Source organism: Leptonotus elevatus, chromosome 9 (assembly GCF_054856555.1).
Source record: "Leptonotus elevatus isolate MCC_2025b chromosome 9, RoL_Lele_1.0, whole genome shotgun sequence".
Taxonomy (NCBI): domain Eukaryota; kingdom Metazoa; phylum Chordata; class Actinopteri; order Syngnathiformes; family Syngnathidae; genus Leptonotus; species Leptonotus elevatus.
This window is the reverse complement of record NC_141247.1, coordinates 21,214,290-21,221,758: the sequence shown is the minus strand read 5'-3', so window position 1 is coordinate 21,221,758 and position 7,469 is coordinate 21,214,290. Positions and strand designations below refer to the sequence as shown.

Genomic DNA, 7,469 nt, shown 5'->3' with positions numbered 1-7,469 from the left:
ATATAAATATTTAAACAACTCAAAAGTAGTATTAATAATCTGTTATGTTTGTTTACGATTATGCCCCTTTTGTAATATTGAAGTGCAATAATTGAAATTGGAATTTCATTTCGATTAATCGCACAGCCCTACTTCCAAGTGTACATTTTATTCTGTTTAGAGTTTTTATGATGATGATTATTTTTTTAATTTTGACACCGATATTTTCTTTTTTTGTGAAGGTGAATATCGGCTCCAAATATTGATCCTTGACGACTGATAACCTCGATCGATATCATCCCCGAAAAGACATATTGGTTTATCTCTATATATAATGTTTTTTAATTCAAAACTGACAAAGAAAAAGCCATATGAATCTGTACCAAATATAAATAATTAATCATTGTTGAGAAGTGGGAATAGGGTTGTCAAAAAAACAGCCCTTTCCCCATTGGGTCGTTCTTTTTTTTCGCACCCCGTTCAGCCTCATTATCGACCCTCAAAGCCTCTCGCCCACCCACACTCGCCTGTGTTGAAAAATGTGTTAGAGAGAAAGGTGACTTTCCAATCAACTGAGAGGCTCCTGAAAATTCCCGCCCCCACCCCCCCCCCCCCTTTTCCTCTCAGTCATTTGATCAAACAGCAGCAAACAATGGCATCCTCAATCGATACCGCGTGTGTTTATCCGTGTGCAAATGATAGCCTTGGATTCTGCTATGTAGGATTGGTAAGCGAGGGAGAAGACATAAAAAGACTAGGAGCCATCGGGTCTTTAGGAAAATGAGCAAAATAATAGCAGCGACCAAACAAAAGCAGAAGGTTTATTGAGCTCGCTTTGCTAAGTCCATCGAGAGTGGAATCATCCATTTTGTTCTGTGCTGCGGCGAGAAAGTGACCACAGGGAAGCAACAATGTCAAATGAATAAACATGAACTTAGCACTACAAGTGGCGGCAAGGTGGAAAAGCGGTCAGCGCTCGGCCGCTAAGTTGTCACTCCAGCCTTGTGCTGATACCAAAAATCAGAATCAGCTAGAATTTGTGCCGTAGTGCAGATGCGACGTCCACGAATAATACACATTACAAAAAAGGTCACTGTGGCGAATGCGTAGAAGCTATTTTCATATTAACATATCCACCTGCTGAGCCACGAAATAGATCCCATCATTGTCTAGTCCATCCATCCATCCATTTTCTGTACCGCTTGTCCTCACAAGGGTCGCGGGGGTTGCTGGAGCCTATCCCAGCTGGCTTCGGGCAGTAGGCGGGGTACACCCTGTACTGGTTGCCAGCCAATCGCAGGGCATCATTGTCTAGTGTCACTGAGAAAAAGTAAAAAAAAAAAGAAAGAAAGATAAATGAGTAAAAGAAATCAAGCCGGCTGTATAAATAATCACACGGCTAATATTTGATATTTAATGGCCTTAATCAAAAGCCCCTGCTATGATCGTCTCAGCAGCCGCGTTGATAAATCACAGCGTTAATGAAAAATGATCTGCATCGCAGCGCAAGCGCTGGTAGGCTGCAATATGGAGCCGTTTGTTAGGGCTGGCATCCTGTGGTTTTTGTGCCAGTTCGATTCTTCAGCAACTCTTTTCTAGGACCGCCTCTTTCCGCCTCAGAGTTGAATTTGGGCATTTTGACTGCTTATTTTTCCATGCAATATACGTTTATGAAAAAAACATTTCAATCGATTTTTCTTTTTATATTGCTCATTTAAAAAGCCCAGACTATTAATATGCAAAAAAATATAATATATATATTCCATCATGTCAACACACGAGGTCTGGTAATAGCCGCCATCTTTCTGCTACGGAAAACCAAAGGAGAAGAACTTTTGCGAATGTAGTTAGCTTCTGGCGGCGCTTGTAGCCGCTTACCTTCCACAGCTGGGGCTCGCAGGTGGTCGTCGCAGAGTCCCGTGAATCGGGCTCCCGCTACTTGTCTCCCTATGTTTTGCTCTCGCTAGCTTTTACTAGCATCTCCCGCTGTTAGCTACTCCAGCTCGTTCTTGCTAGCCGCTCCAGTGAGCTCTTGCCTACTACAGTTTCAGCACAAGCATTGTAAAGCTGTCATCACGATAGTGATAATAGATTAGCAAACCTGATCCAATTGCGGTATAAAAAAAAAAAAACGATAAAAATAGAGGTCATACCTTTTCTACTCCTGTCTCTTTTTGGCTTGATCGCGCTCCATGAAATTAAACCGTACGGGATTATGCATTTGCCTAATCACATTGCACCCATTCCAGCACTTTGGATTGAACGCCTGTTAGCATGCGTAACCACATCTGCTTGCTGCGATTATGTATATTCCATTTTTGTACGTCTGCGCAGTGTACGGATGGAAGGCCATTGTTGTAAGGATTGACAATTACACGGCAAGATGAATTACGGAATGAATCCCATTCAATCAAATGCAAATTGGCCTGTGCCAAGAAGGATTGGGATGAGCCTCAAAATGGCTTTAGAGTTGGTCAAAGGTCACATGCGATTGATCAGTATTTCACAACACGTACAGTAATCCATGATATGCAATAGTTATCGAATTCATGGTATAAGATCACAATAATTACATTTGATTGAGTATTGATAAAAAGAAGTATGCAAGCAATTAAAAGCGGATGCACTGACGTGATCATTTTCCTAAAAAAGGCCCCGATTGACCCCAAAACACAAAAACCGCCAAAGTGCAGCACACACATAACAGGCTCTTTCCAAAGGTCCGACACTTTTCTTGCGGAACTCCATTAGATTTAATGACGCGTTTTATGTTTTAAATATATCGTTTGCTCTCTTGTAAGAAACAAGTGACGCATTAGGCAGTTTTTTTTCTTTCTTGATCTAGTCCAAAGTCGATTCCTTACAAAGTGCTACCCTAAACAATAAAACTACAAAAAAAGTAAAGACACTAAATGATATTTTTGCCACCAAAAAGCAAGTTTGGAGTTTTTCTCAGGTATACAGTATATTCAACGTGGAGATGATATTTTTATCGGTTATGTTTTCTGTCCGTCTTTTTGCACATTTGGATCATATTACTTATGAGATTGAATAAGTTGGAACCTCTTGCCACACAAAGCTAGCAGGCTTTCACTCAGCTATTCAAGAAAAACATTGATTGCGATCCAGTTATTGTCTGTGTGTAAACCAGCAGTGCGTGATGAGACGTGTATTCATATTAACTCATTCACTGCCATTGACGGCTATAGACGTCAAAAATTCGAACTATTGCTATTAGTTTAACATTTTTTCCCACTTTTGTTAACAAGAGTATGAAAACCTAGAATTGTATTTATTTATTGTACATTTAGAACAGATATAAATTGTTTGACTAATCGTGAGTTAACTAGTGAAGTCATGCGATTAATTATGATTAAAAAAAAATTATCGCCTGACGCCCCTAATTTTTAATAATCTTTTCTTTTAAAAAAAGAAAAAGAAAAGACAAGATCATTAAAAATTAAAATTACTTAAAAAAAAAGAACAAAAGAAGAGTTTTTTGTTTTGTTTTGTTTTGAGTTGATAGGGGCAGACAAAACAAGTTCTACTTTCTGTCCCCTTTCATTCTTTTGCTTTACTTGGAATAACATTTTTGCTTTTTATTGTCTTTTAAAAATTAATGAAATTTATTAATTAATTGAGTTAATTAGTGAAGTCATGCAATTAATTATGATTAAAAATTGTAATCGCCTGATGGCCTTAATTTTTAATCATCTTTTCTTACATTTTTTTTATTAATTAAAATAAAAAAAGAAAGAAGAAAAGATTAAGAATTAGGAGCGTCAGGGGATAAAAAAATTCCGTAATTAATTGCATGACCTCACAAATTTTCTGTTCTAAATGTACAATATTTTCCCCCCTATGTTTTCATACTCTTGTTAACAAAAATAGATTTTTTTTAAACTAATAGAAATAGTTCAAATGAATTTTTGACGTCTATAGCCGTCAATGGCAATGAATGAATTAATGAACACGACGGTCAAACAGAAGACTTGAAAGAAAGGCCGGCGTGTCTTACGTGTGCCGTGTTGAAGAAGCGCTGTCGTGTTTCTGTAGGCAGAGAAGATGAACTTATTTTAATATCCAACCTTAGTAGCTAAAGAGCAAAGGAAAGAAAGAAAGACTGTAGGCGGGTGGGGGGGGGGTGTGCAGGGGAGGGTGGGGGTGCGGGGGCGGGGGGGGGGGGAAGGCTTTGAGAGGGATGACAAGATGAATGCGGGGGCAGAATAACCACAAGGGAAACACAAGGAGAGAAAAAGAGTGGCGCTGCTTCGTGGATGTCTGCTCCCATGAAGAATATTGGACTCTGTTGGCTTATTGGCTGTAAAGCCACACACATCCCTGTTCAATATCCATTAAAAACACCTCGGTGGTAACATCACTCACAGTGATTTCAGACTGGGGTTGTTTTCAAATCTATTTATATGTTCTCCTTTAAGCAGGGATTCCGCGAAATAGCATCAATGCTCGAAATGTTTCAAACTCCACGTACACAAACACTCTTTTCTTTTCTTTGATCACGCCTCATATAATGCGGAGTGGATGTGTTTTGGCTAGCTTGCTAGCTAGCTGCCGGTTAGCTTATACTCGCTACCATATTTATGCTAAGTTAAAGACAATGAATGAAAACATTTTAATCAGTGGCGGCTGGTCTCATTATTTTTACTTAAAGGCAAAAAGTTAATAAAAATTCTGATTACAGTTAATCGTTAATCGATCTGGTGCGTACATGTCGTTACTCACTCTAGTTAACAAGTGGCCAAGTTTACCAGTGTCGCGTCGGACTTTGGTGATACAATAAAGTAAAAATAACCAAAATACGGCAACTTCTATCAAATCAAGCAACTCTGTCTTACTTATATGAAGTTTCACATTTTATCGTATTTTTGCAATTTTGAAGCTAAGTTTGCTAACAGTGGTTGCTAGCTAACGCTAAATGCAGACTTCGTGTGCTTGTGCTTTGCCGGCAAAAACGTCAATTGATGTTAACTCATTCACTGCCATTGACGGCTAAAAACATCCAAAATTCATTTCAACTATTTCTATTAGTTTAACATTTTTCCCCTCTTGTTAACAAGGGTATGAAAAGCTAGAATTTTTTTAATTGTACATTTAGAACAGATATAAAATTTGCGATTAATCGTGAGTTAACTAGTGAAGTCATGCGATTTTAATCGCCTCCACACACGAAATTTTTAATAATCTTTATTTTTTATTCATTCACTGCGTCACGAAACAACAAAATATTAATGTTAAAGTCACTGTTGTGCAGAAAATGTATCTTTTCACAAAAAAGCTTTTTTTCCCATTTTTGCTTGTTGTCACTCAAATGACCTATTTTCAAATGTGATTACTAAAGAACGGAATAAGGTCGAAACATACTTTTTTTTTTCTAATAAAAGAATGGAATCTTTCATATGGTATCCACCATGTTTATGTAGTCATAGCACACCATATTATGTTTGCCTTTGCTCGAAATCTAATTGTTTTTTGGATAACGTTTAGTAGTAAAAAAAATGTCATGATACAGATAAGACATCACTTATTCATCTCGTTTAAATCGTTAAAGGTCTATTTCACTTAATGGGTGGAATGTTATCAAGTTTGTTCACGAAAATTGAAAATGGGCCACTGCTCAGGAAAATAAAACATGAGCAAGGCCTCACTAATCTCCTAAGGATTTTACAAGTATTTGTCAACTTAGTAGGTTTATTCTGTTTCTTTTCTTACAATACTAGAAGTGCAAAAACGAGAAAGACACACTGTCGTCACATGAGAAATGGCCCACCTGGACAAGGCAAATTAGGCTGGCGTTCATCCACTTCCGTGGCTTTCTACCGATCAGTCTGCATGACAGGGAAAGATGGACGTGTATATGGCTGCTAAAGGGAGTCGCACTCTCGGCCTGATATCTCCCAATGAAGATGGATCGCAGCATTTAACTAACTAAGCGCAGACATGAACATACACACACGCACACACACACAATTTGATTGATTGGCAGACTCCTGGCAACTCGATGTGCAATGTGCAGAACGACAAGTTAAACCTAATGTCGACAAAATCAGAAGTCTCAAATTTGGATGGATTTTATTTCTTCAAAAATGATACATATATTGTTTACTGATATACTAATTTTCATTACTAGTATGTCCAGAAGCGTAAAATTTGAATACATGATTATTTCACTCAATCTGATCAATTATTTCAATATGCCAAAGCAGTCAAGAATGCATTTGCCGTCCCAATCCTTGTCTTTACTTTTTCTATTACTTTTTCTATTACTTTTTCTATTACCTCCTCATGCAACATAAAATAATAAATGAAAGAGTTCTAAATCTTTTTTTTTTCTTCGACAAATAGTCCTATCAGAAAATGACAGAATTGTTGCTTACAGATGGAACTTGCTGGATCGTCCCCCATCACCCCCCCCCCCCCCTCTCGCCGTCTCTGTGTCACAAACAAATGCAAAGTTCACAGTTCCCTCAAGACATTTGTGAAGATGTTGGTTCCATCTAAAATAGGTTTCAAAGAGCTTCTTTAAAAAAAAATCCTTATATCTTGGGAAAAGCTGTGAAGTTTGGATATCACAGGCAAGAAACTTCAAAACCACACGCACATACACACACTTGTTTATATTTCATGTCGATTTGAACTGTATTTGATTTATTTTCATTAAACTGGTATAAATGAATGAACCTGATCTGAACTGAAGTGTAACGTTGCACCGCGTTTGCGTCACAGTGCTAAACAAAGCCTTTTTTTCCCCCTCTCAAAGCAAATATGGTGAAGCCACATTTGGCTGTTATGCTGCACGCAAGTGGTGTAAATTGCCAACGGAAGTGAAGTAGTATGAATGCTTTTAAATGTGTTTTTAAAAATTATGTTTTTTCTCCCTCATTGTTTTTTGATTAAGGTATTAAAAAAAATATCTTTTTCACTCTATGGCCTTAGTAGCTATTTCAGAAAGCTACTTTTTTGTTTTTGTTTTGCTTTTATATTAGGGGTGTGAATCATTGAATGTCTCACGATTCTATTCAAATCTGATTTTTGGGTGTGCGATTCGATTCAGAATCAATTTTCGATTAAAATGATTTTTGATTCAAAATGATTTGATTAACAATGATTTTTGCTTCAATCTATACATGTGCAAGGAATTGTAATTATCTACTCCAGTCTGACTCGCTAATGCTAATTAGCGCGCTACTCGCGGCACTTTTATCAGTCAAAGGAACGGCTCCACACTGCAAAAAAACCCAACTTTTATTGCAATAACTTGATCGTGACTTTTTCCTTCTACTCTCTAATGTGTCTACAACTTAACAGTGTATTAGACCGCGTGGAACCACACTGTCCCTCAGTGGCCAAACCGGGTACAACACGAAGAGCGCTCCTAATAAAGGCACACACAGACAAAGGCAAGACAGTATAAAATAATTTCAATAAAATACATTTTGGGACATTTAAAATAGATTCTGAATCGTACTAAA

General features: G+C 37.6%; 1 long non-coding RNA gene across 1 annotated transcript; it reads right to left on the bottom strand.

Moving 5' to 3' along the window:
* Window positions 1-848: 848 nt before the first annotated feature.
* On the bottom strand, window positions 849-5,840 carry LOC147168763 (uncharacterized). Its single transcript, XR_015096029.1, has 3 exons — window positions 5,768-5,840; window positions 3,998-4,029; window positions 849-1,299 (listed from the first exon to the last, which is right to left on the bottom strand). It is a non-coding gene; the product is annotated as an uncharacterized LOC147168763 (long non-coding RNA).
* Between the last annotated feature and the right edge of the window lie 1,629 nt (window positions 5,841-7,469).